We start from the raw sequence: 12,476 nt of genomic DNA on the forward strand, positions 1-12,476 counted from the left end.
TAAAACATGAGTCCTCTTCATGAGAGAAGAAGGCCTGATGCGTGAGTGATGTGTTTGAGCTGTTGAATTGGCCTGTCTTTATGACTGAGGGAAAATCCTGGCTCTGCACTTTCAGCTTGAGACGGGTACAGACTCTTATTCAGTGAAATGTTAAAGTATTCCGCTATCTTTGATATCAAAAATTAATTATTCAAATGACTAGAAACACCTTCTCTAATTTCAGACCCATCAGATCATCTGTAGTTTTCAATTATCATTAATAAGTGATAATTTGAATCGGGGCAATGGACAGTTTTTTTTATTAGATTCTCATTAATTAATATGAGGTTTTCTGAGGGCTATTTTCAGGGAGCGTCGTGTGTGTGTGGTGGGTGTGCATGTGTGCGTGTGTGCGTGTGTGTGTGTAAGAGAGAGGGAAAGGGAGAGAGAAAGGGAGAGAGAGATGAAAGAGAATGATTGAATGAAATCTGCTCCATTTAAACATCACACACATCACACTACTTCCCCCTCAATTCCACATCCTTATCCCCCCTCTCTCTCCTCCTTTCCCTCCTTCTCATCCTCTCTCTTCCCTATTCATCCCCCTCTGCCCACCTCTTTCTCTATCAGCGTTGAAAGGCACATGATCAAATAACACCTCATTCATTACGAAATGTGTTTTGTTCCCCAACCTCAGGCTGTTTCATATGTGTGTGTGCGTATGTGCGTGCATGTTTGTTTGTTTGTGAGTGTCGTATTATTAGTGCTTATTGCAGCAGTCGGACAGCTCAGGGAGATTGCCTATCACTGGTGACCTAATGTTTTAAAGAAACACGACTCACTGTGAGAAGATGTGTGCCTCACAGGCACAAAGGAGTGGGTGGAAATAAACAAGTGAAAATGGCCTGTATTGTTGGTAATGAGGTTCTGTGATGTTTGTGCTTCCCTGTCAGACTGAGGAACAGCTACAAGGAAATTAGATGAAAACACATCCACAGACACATAGACAGAGCCAGACCCAGACCTCTTAGTCAGGACCTCTTAGTGACAACATCATCTGCTTTCACTGTTTACTTCAAGACTCATAGGCCGTCAGAGTACTACCATTACATTGAATACTATTATCTACGCTAAGGTTAGCACCCAAGCACAGGAGGCTGCTGAGGGGAGAACGGCTCATAATAATGGCCAGAACGGAGCAAATGGTTTGGCATCAAACACCTGAAAACTATGTGTTTGATATATTTCATGCCATTCCACTGATTCCGCTCCAGTCATTACCATGAGCCCGTCCTCCCCAATTAAGTTGTCACTAAGCTAGCTATGGAGTGTGTCAACATTCACAACACTGTTTTAGCAACTGGATGCCCACTCCCATCCATGTCTGAATCTCCAGCTCTGAGAACGGTGTGAATAACACACCGCGTTGACTGGGTCTCTGTTTGGGGTTAGCTAGTCAGGCTAATGAGTGGGTTTGGGTGAGCTGTGGTCGGGTTGTTCCTGTAATCATCATCCATCAGTCCATCCATCAGTCTAGTCTCTTCAGGTGGGCTTCCCTGATGGAGAAGACATACAGAGTTCATTATACAACGCCATGATTGATTCCTCATCCTACTTAGTTCAATAGAGAGCTTTTCCATTTTGATATTGAGGGGCCAAGAGCTTTGGGAGTCTGTGACATTGAGATGGGTGGGGGAGAAGAGGGGGAGGGTGGTAAGGGAGAGGGGGGAGGGGGGAGGAGTGTTGATGAGGTGAGGGAGCATTAACGGAAGTGAGTTGGGATTACTCAAATGGAACTACACCTGTGTCCTCACTCTGACCAATTGGAGCGTTTAGTAAAAATGGACACTTGGGGCCACAGACGGCAGATTGAAAACCAAATAGTTAACACATCTGGACAGGTCTTGATGACATGGGTCATACTGTGCCGATCCAAGCCAATCCCAATGAAAGGCAGTGAATGGGGTAGTTATACAATTTCTAGTATATAAACGAAGCAGACGTTGTGCTGTTATGTGGTGGAAGGAATTTATTGTCTCTTCAGAGTTTTATGGAACATTTTATTTTATGACTTATATTATATAGTCAACCTTTTGTTCTAGCTACCTCTGTGTATGTACTGGCTTCATTTCTAGTAACCGGTCCCCCAGTCAACATCAGGACCCAGTGATGAGAGTACCAGACGTTTACATTTTGTTCATTTAGCAGGCACTCTTATCCAGAGCGACTTACAGTCAGTGCAGTGCTATTCCATTTTCAGTCAGCTCATTTACCTCACTCTCGGGTGACTCACTGTTATAGCAGAAAGGGGAACCAACACAGAGCTATTTACATGTTAATGACATCACAGTCACACCACAACACGTACACACCCTCACACACTTTTACACTCATCATATGCTGCTGCTACTCTGTTCTTTATTTTACTCTTATTATTATCTATCCTGATGCCTAGTCACTTTACCCTGCCTTCATGTATATATCTACCTCAAATACCTTATTATTATCTATCCTGATGCCTAGTCACTTTACCCTGCCTTCATGTTCATATCTACCTCAAATACCTTATTATTATCTATCCTGATGACTAGTCACTTTACCCTGCCTTCATGTATATATCTACCTCAAATACCTTATTATTATCTATCCTGATGCCTAGTCACTTTACCCTGCCTTCATGTATATATCTACCTCAAATACCTTATTATTATCTATCCTGATGCCTAGTCACTTTACCCTGCCTTCATGTACATATCTACCTCAAATACCTTATTATTATCTATCCTGATGCCTAGTCACTTTACCCTGCCTTCATGTATATATCTACCTCAAATACCTTATTATTATCTATCCTGATGCCTAGTCACTTTACCCTGCCTTCATGTACATATCTACCTCAAATACCTTATTATTATCTATCCTGATGTCTAGTCACTTTACCCTGCCTTCATGTTCATATCTACCTCAAATACCTTATTATTATCTATCCTGATGACTAGTCACTTTACCCTGCCTTCAGGTACATATCTACCTCAAATACCTTATTATTATCTATCCTGATGCCTAGTCACTTTACCCTGCCTTCAGGTACATATCTACCTCAAATACCTTATTATTATCTATCCTGATGACTAGTCACTTTACCCTGCCTTCAGGTACATATCTACCTCAAATACCTTATTATTATCTATCCTGATGCCTAGTCACTTTACCCCTGCCTTCAGGTACATATCTACCTCAAATACCTTATTATTATCTATCCTGATGCCTAGTCACTTTACCCTGCCTTCAGGTACATATCTACCTCAAATACCTTATTATTATCTATCCTGATGCCTAGTCACTTTACCCTGCCTTCAGGTACATATCTACCTCAAATACCTTATTATTATCTATCCTGATGCCTAGTCACTTTACCCTGCCTTCATGTACATATCTACCTCAAATACTTTATTATTATCTATCCTGATGCCTAGTCACTTTACCCTGCCTTCATGTACATATCTACCTCAAATACCTTATTATTATCTATCCTGATGCCTAGTCACTTTACCCTGCCTTCAGGTACATATCTACCTCAAATACTTTATTATTATCTATCCTGATGCCTAGTCACTTTACCCTGCCTTCATGTACACTACCGTCCATAAATTTGGGGTCACTTAGAAATGTCCTTGTTTTTGAAAGAAAAGCACATTTTTTGTCCTTTAAAATAACTTAAAATTGATCAGAAATACAGTGTAGACATTGTTAATGTTGTAAATGTCTATTGTAGCTAGAAACGGCTGATTTTGAATGGAATATCAACATAGGCGTACAGAAGCCCATTATCAGCAACCATCACTCCTGTGTTCCAATGGCACGTTGTGTTAATCCAAGTTTATAATTTTAAAAGGCTAATTGATCATTAGAAAACCCTTTTGCAATTATGTTAGCACAGCTGAAAACTGTTGTCCTGATTAAAGAAGCAATAAAACAAGCCTTTTGACTAGTTTTGTATCTGGAGCATCAGCATTTGTGGGTTCGATTACAGGCTCAAAATGGCTAGAAAACAAAGAACTTTCTTCTGAAACTCATCAGTCTATTCTTGTTCTGAGAAATGAAGGCTATTCCATATGAGAAATTGCCAAGAAACTGAAGATCTGGTACAACGCTGTGTACTACTCCATTCACAGAACAGTGCAAACTGGCTCTAACCAGAATATAAAGAGTGGGAGGCCCCGGGGCACAACTGAGCAAGGGGACAAGTACATTAGAGTGTCTAGTTTGAGAAAAAGACGCCTCACATGTCCTCAACTGGCAGCTTCATTAAATAGTACCCTCAAAACACCAGTCTCAACGTGAAGAGGCATCTCAGGGATGCTGGCCTTCTAGGCAGAGTTGGGAAGAAAAAGTAATATCTCAAACTGGCCAATAAAAATGAAAAGTTTAAGATGGGCAAAAGAACACAGACACTGGACAGAGGAACTCTGCGTAGATGGCCAGCATCCCGGAGTCGCCTCTTCACTGTTGACGTTGAGACTGGTGTTTTGCGAGTACTAGTTAATGAAGCTGCCAGTTGAGGACTTGTGAGGCATCTGTTTCTCAAACTAGACACTCTAATGTACTTGTCATCTTGCTCAGATTTAAGCACCGGGGCCTTCCACTCCTCTTTCAATTCTGGTTAGAGCCAATTTGCGCTGTTCTGTGAATGGAGTAGTACACAGTGTTGTATCTTCAGTTTCTTGGAAATTTCTCACATGGAAGAGCCTTCATTTCTCAGAACAAGAATAGTCTGACGAGTTTCATAAGAAAGTTGTTTGTTTTTTGCCATTTTGAGCCTGTAATCAAACCCACACACGCAGATTTTTTGGTTGTTGATTTTTTTAGTTCACCTTTATTTAACCAGGTAAGCTAGTTGAGAACAAGTTCTCATTTACAACTGCGACCTGGCCAAGATAAAGCAAAGCAGTGCGACACAAACAATAACACAGTTACACATGGAATAAACAAACATTTAGTAAATAACACAATAGAAAAAAAGTCTATAGACAGTGTGTGCAAATGGTGTGAGGAGGTTAAGGCAATAAATAGGCCATAGTAGCGAAGTAATTACATTTTAGCAAATTAACACTGGAGTGATAGATGTGCAGATGATGATGTGCAAGTAGAAATACTGATGTGCAAAAGAGCAAAAAAGTAAATAAAAACAATATGGGGATGAGGTAGGTAGATTTGATGGGCTATTTACAGATGGGCTGTGTACAGCTGCGGCAATCGGTTAGCTGCTTAGATAGCTGATGTTTCAATTTATTGAGGGAGATATAAGTCTCCAACTTCAGCGATTTTTGCAATTCGTTCCAGTCATTGGCAGCATAGAACTGGAAGGGAAGGCGGCCAAAGGAGGTGTTGGCTTTGGGGATGGCCAGTGAGATACACCTGGATCGGTAGGATAGTCAGTTTTACGAGGGTATGTTTGGCGACGTGAGTGAAGGAGGCTTTGATGCGAAATAGGAAGCCGATTCTAGATTTCATTTTGGATTGGAGATGTGTAATATGAGTCTGGAAGGAGAGTTTACAGTCTAGCCAGACACCTAGGTATTTGTAGTTGTCCACATATTCTAAGTCAGAACCATCCAGAGTAATGATGCTAGTCGGGTGGGCGGGTGAGGGCACCGATCGATTGAAGAGCATGCATTTAGTTTTACTAGCGTTTAAGAGCAGTTGGAGGCCACGGAAGGAGTGTTGTATGGCATTGAAGCTTGTTAGGAGGTTTGATAACACAGTGTCCAAAGAAGGGCAAGATGTATACAGAATGGTGTCGTCTGCGTAGAGGTGGATTAGGGAATCACCTGCAGCAAGAGCGACATCGTTGATATATACAGAGAAAAGATTCGGGCTGAGAAAAGATTCGGGCTGAGAATTGAAGGCCAGTTTTATTGCTTCTTTAATCAGGACAACAGTTTTCAACTGTGCTAACATAATTTCAAAAGGGTTTTCTAGTAATCAATTAGCCTTTTAAAATGATAAACATGGATTGGCCAACACAATGTGCCATTGGAACACAGAAGTGATAGTTTCTGATAATGGGCCGCTGTACACCTATGTAGATATTTCATTAAAAATCAGCCGTTTCCAGCCACAATAGTCATTTACAACATTAACAATGTCTACATGTCAATATCGGGTGTATAAGAGGCGAAGTCAGGTGCAGGAGAGAAGGGAAATGTAACCAAGCGCACTTTAATATAGTTCCAAAATACGAGAGCACTACATAAATAAAAATGCGCTCAAAACCACGGAACATAACCACAGTAAAACGCGGAAATCAAACACCACAAAAAAACATGAAACAATTACACACAAAACATGATGGGAAACAGAGGGTTAAATACAAGTAGATTGATTGGGGAAATGATAACCAGGTGTGTATGGAAACAAGACAAGACAAATAGATAATAGAAAAATGGAGCGGCGATGGCTAGAAAGCCGGTGACGTCGATCGCCGAACGCCGCCTGAACAAGGAGAGGAGCCGACTTCGGCGGAAGTCGTGACACTGCACTGTATTTCGGATCAATTTGATGTGATTTTAATGGACAAAGAATGTGCTTTTCTTTCAAAGACAAGGACATTTCTAAGTGACCCCAAACTTTTGAATGGTAGTGTGTACATATCTACCTCAAATATCTCATACCCAGCACATTGATCTGGTACTGGTACTCCATGAATGTACAGTTGAAGTCAGAAGTTTACATACACTTAGGTTGGAGTCATTAAAACTTGTTTTTCAACCACTCCATAAATTTAATGTTAACAAACTATAGTTCTGGAGAGTTGGTTAGGACATCTACTTTGTGCATGACACAAGTAATATTTCCAAAAATCGTTTACCGACAGATTATTTCACGTATAATTCACTGTATCACAATTTCAGTGAGTCAGAAGTTTACATACACTAAGTTGTGCTTTAAATAGCTTGGAAATTCCAGAAAATTCTGTCATGACTTTAGAAGTTCTTGATAGAATAATTGACATCATTTGAGTCAATAGGTGGTGTACCTGTGGATGTATTTCAAGGCCTACCTTCAAATCCAGTGCTTCTTTGTTTGACATCATGGGATAATCAAAAGCAGCCAAAACCTCAGAAAAAAATTGTGGACCTCCACAGGTCTGGTTCATCCTTAGGAGCAATTTCCAAACGCCTGAAGGTACCACGTTCATCTGTACAAACAATAGAACGCAAGTATAAATACCATGGGACCACGCAGCTGTCATACCGTTCAGGAAGGAGACGCGTTCTGTCTCCTAGAGATGAATGTACTTTGGTGCGAAAAGTGCAAATCAATCCCAGAACAACAGCAAAGGACCTTGTGAAGATCCTGGAGGAAACAGGTACAAAAGTATCTATATCCACAGTAAAACGATTCCTATATCGACATAACCTGAAAGGCCGCTCAGCAAGGAAGAAGCCACTGCTCCAAAACTGTCATAAAAAAAGCCTGACTATGGTTTGCAACTGCACATGAGGACAAAGATCGTACTTTTTGGAGAAATGTCCTCTGGTCTGATGAAACAAAAATAGAACTGTTTGGCCATAATGTTTGTAGGAAAACATCTCAAGACATCAGTCAGGAAGTTAAAGCTTCCTGACTGATGGCCAATGGACAATGACCCTAAGCATACTTCCAAAGTTGTGGCAAAATGGCTTAAGGACAACAAAGTCAAGGTATTGGAGTGGCCATCACAAAGCCCTGACCTCAATCCAATAGACAATTTGTCGGCAGAACTGAAAAAGCGTGTGCGAGCAAGGAGGCCTACAAACCTGACTCAGTTACACCGGCTCTGTCAGGAGGAATGGACCACAATTCACCCAACTTATTGTGTGAAGCTTGTAGAAGGCTACCCGGAATGTTTGACCCAAGTTAAACAATATAAAGGCAATGCTACCAAATACTAATTGACTTTATGTAAACTTCTGACCCACTGGGAATGTGATGAAAGAAATAAAAGCTGAAATAAATCATTCTCTCTACTATTATTCTGACATTTCACGTTCTTAAAATAAAGTGGTGATCTTAGCTGACCTAAGACAGGGAATTGTTACTAAGATTAAATGTCAGGAATTGGGAAAAACTGAGTTTAAATGTCTTTGGCTAAGGTGTATGTAAAATTCCCACTTCAACAGTACATACATTTTTGTGTATTTAATCTTATTCCTCTTGTGTTAGTTACAATTCTTTTTCTTCTTTTTTTTTCACTGAATCATTCGGGAACGGTTTGAACAAGCATTTCACTGTGAAGTCTGCACCAGTTGTTTTCAGCACGTGATGAACACAATTTAATTTGTTTTGAATAAAACTACACTGAGTGGAAATTGACATGGCGATGACATCACAGTCACCTACAGTAAGCACACACTCACATACACACACAAACACACGTACACATACACGCTCACACACACCATAAATCACAGACACAGATTGTGTCTTTACATAACAAGGAAGTCATGCAAGAAAATTTGTATCTCCTCTCCAAGCTGCCACTGGGCAGAGTAGAAAATGTGACTATTGATAAGGATGACAGATGACACCCTCATTATCTCTGATCAAGCACTTCTCTTCCACTTTACATGAAGACGGAATCATATTAATGTCAGAGAGGGGATGAAGACGTAGCGTACAGAGCAAAGACCAAGAAAGAGGTGTGGAGGGAGGGAGGGAGGGAGGGAGGGAGGGAGGGAGGGAGGGAGGGAGGGAGGGAGGGAGGGAGGGAGGGAGAAAAGAACGGCAGGGAGGGAGGGGCGGATAGAGGGAGGGAGGGGGATCATGTGGAAGTGGGGAGTGAGAAAGAAGGTCTGTTCATATGGTTTGTGATACGTGGGTTGAGGGCTATGGTGTCTTGTTGTCTGTGGTGGCGGTGTGAAACACCCAGACAGAGGGGGGAGAGGTGGGGTGTGTTAGAGTGAGAGAATGGTAAGTGGGTATACAATGCCTTGCAAAGATATTCACCCCTTTGGTGTTTTTCCTATTTTGTTGCATTACAACCTGTAATTTAAATGGATTTTTATTTGGATATCATGTAATGGACATACACAAAATAGTCCAAATTGGTGAAGTGAAATGAAAAAAAATTATTGTTTCAAAAAATGCAAAAATATTCTAACGGAAAAAGTGGTGCGTGCGCATGTATTCACCCCCTTTGCTATGAAGCCCCTAAATAAGATCTGGTGCCACCAATTACCTTCAGAAGTCACAGAATTACTTAGATTGCACACAGGTGGACTTTATTTAAGTGTCACATGATGTCAGTATACGTATATACACCTGTTCGGAAAGGCCCCAGAGTCTGCAACACCACTAAACAAGGGGCACCACCAAGGAGCTCTCCAAACAGGTCAAGGACAAAGTTGTGGAGAAGTACAGATCAAGGTTGGGTTATAAAAAAAACTCTGAAACTTTGAACATCCCACGGGGCACCATTAAATGTTAAGAATATGTCACCACAACAAATCTGCCAAGAGAGGGCCGCCCACCAAAACTCACAGACCAGGCAAGGAGGGCATTAATCAGAGAGGAAACAAAGAGACCAAAGATAACCCTGAAGGAGCTGCAAAGCTCCACAGCGGAGATTGGAGTATCTGTCCATAGGACCACCTTAAGCCATACACTCCACAGAGCTGGGCTTTACAGAAGAGTGGCCAGAAAAAAGCCGTTGCTTAAAGAAACAAATAAGCAAACACGTTTGGTGTTTGCCAAAATGCATGTGGGAGACTACCCAAACATATGGAAGAAGGTATTCTGGTCAGATGAGACAAAAATTGAGCTTTTTGGCCATCAAGGAAAACGCTATGTCTGGCGCAAACCCAACCCCAGTGAAACATGGTGGTGGCAGCATCATGCTGTGGGGATGTTTTTCATCGGCAGGGACTGGGAAACTGGTCAGAATTGAACTGGGAAACTGGTCAGAATTGAAGGATTGATGGATGGTGCTAAATACAGGGAAATTCTTGAGGGAAACCTGTTTCAGTCTTCCAGAGATTTGAGACTGGAACGGAGGTTCACCTTCCAGCAGGACATTGACCGTAAGCATACTACTAGAGCAACACTTGAGTTGTTTAAGGGGAAACATTTAAATGTCTTGGAATGGCCTAGTCAAAGCGCAGACCTCAATTCAATTGAGAATCTGTGGTATGACTTAAAGATTGCTGCTCACCAGCGGAACCCATCCATCTTGAAGGAGCTGGAGCAGTTTTGCCTTGAAGAATGGGCAAAAATCCCAGTGGCTAGATGGGCCAAGCTTATAGAGACATACCCCAAGAGACTTGCAGCTGTAATTGCTGCAAAAGGTGGATCTACAAAGTACTACAAAGTATTGACTTTGGGGGGGTGAATAGTTATGCATGCTCAAGTTTTCTTGTCTTATTTCTTGTTTGTTTCACAATAAAAAATATTTTGCATCATCAAAGTGGTAGGCATGTTGTGTAAATCAAATGATACAAACCCCCCAAAAATTGATTTTAATTCCAGGTTGTAAGGCAACAAATAGGAAAAATGCCAAGGGGGTGAATACTTTCGCAAGCCACTGTATAAAATGTAGAATAGTGTATGCAAAGATGTGGGGAAGGGGTGATGGGGTGGAGGTGTGAATGGGATTGCGTTTGTAGGGGATGTATGTGAAGGGTTTGATTGCAAGTGTGTGTGCGCCTGTGTTTGTGTGTGTGCGTACATGCACGTGGAGGACATGGTCACTACGCTGTGAGTCTTTCTGTGTGTGTGGTTGGTGTTGAGGCTGCCAGCTCTCTGCATGCTTAATCTTCCGTAGTGAAGCCACTGTTTTCACTGCTCAGACAACAAAATGCTGATGTACTGTAGCTAGAGGAGTTGTAGCTGGCTGTCACCTTGGGGTTGACACAGCAGACTATGGGAGAGCCTGGTTACTGCCTGTCACCTGACAGCATCAACAAGAGGCCAGTTCCCACTCTGCCCTCTTTTATCAACATGAACGACAGGATTGGAAGAGTGTGGAAAGGGTGATGCTGAGCAACAAAGAGAGAAAGTAGAGAAAGAGAGAGTCCTGCATTATTTCCAATGAACAAGAGATATGAAGGGACAGAGGAGGCGGAAGCTAGGCCGGCGAGAGAGTTCTGAATGAATTCAAGTGTACAAGAACCCAACAGACTACGTAGGTGGAAGCCTTTAGCTGAGCACTGGAGACAGAAACCAGGAAAGAAAGAAAGTGAGTGAAAGAGAGGGAGAGAGAGTGTCCAGCTCCATGCTGGTCTTTAATGAGGAGCAGGGAATCCTATTAGGAAGATAAGATGGAGGCCCCTTTCATAAAACAGCCATTCACATCCCTTCCTGAAGATCTCTTTATGAGCACGCTCATATTTTTAACAAGAGCCAGAGAGGGAGCCTCGGAGCCCTGCAGGCAGGACAGCACATCCACAGCACAGCCACACACCTGGTGAACTCTGGGGAGAGGACGGAGATTCATGGCTCCCACTGGGAGGCTTTTAGGGTACATCTACCAACCTCTTTCTCTCTCTCTTTTCTGCTCTCTATCCTCATTATTCTTCTGTTTGTTGCTCTATGGACTGCCATTGTGTTGGTACCTCATCCCGCCTCTCTCTTTCTCTCTCTCTCTCTCTCTCCTTTCTCTCTCCATCTCCCTCCCCCTCGCTCTCTTGGCCTCTCTCTAGTTTCCTTTTTCCATTGTGTCTATTCCCAATAGATGTTAGTGTGAGGATTTTCCATCCCACGTAAGAGTGATGAAATTACCTATGGAAACATTGTCTTAAGCTGCGCTGAACCTCAGTAACAACCATTTCTGGGGAGATGTTTTCCTCCAATGCTGGGAGACAGAACAGAAGACACTTTATTTCCCATGACAGCAAATAAAACAGAGAAACTGTATGTAATAAACCAGCCAGTTTGTTGTTATGAAGGCTAAGGGAAACACTCTCTCTCTCTTTCTCTCTCTCTCTCTCTTTGTTGTCCCTGACTTGAGTAGCTCTAAAATGAGGACATCTGGCATGTCTACACGTTTGAGTTGGACCCCAGAATTGATGTTTGGCAGGTTTGGTTGGGCCTACAGAAAGGCAATGTTGGATACAGCTCCAGTCTGGGTGAAATCCTCCTCTATAAGACGTTGGGATTAGGAAGCAAACACTACTGGCTGTGTGCAGATGGAGGGTTTTAAACACTGCTGGCTGTGTGCAGATGGAGAATTTTGAACACTACTGGCCGTGTGCAGATGGAGCATTTTAATCCAACACACACTCTACCCTGCAGACGCTGCCTTGGACGGCACTGCCAAAACAGAGCAGGGCGACGAGAAGTGGCGGAACGGAGGGAGAGGGGGGGAGAGGGAGAGAGAGAATCATTTTTGCGAGTAAAAGATCAGCACTGTTCAGCAAATCATCTCATCTCAAAGCAGAACAAAGGAAAGACACCTGGAGAGAGAAGAAAGGCAGAAAGCTGAAAGAGGCGTTAACGAAACAGGAGGACAAATTCCC

The sequence above is a fragment of the Salmo salar genome, chromosome ssa20 (assembly GCF_905237065.1).
Source record: "Salmo salar chromosome ssa20, Ssal_v3.1, whole genome shotgun sequence".
Lineage (NCBI taxonomy): Eukaryota > Metazoa > Chordata > Actinopteri > Salmoniformes > Salmonidae > Salmo > Salmo salar.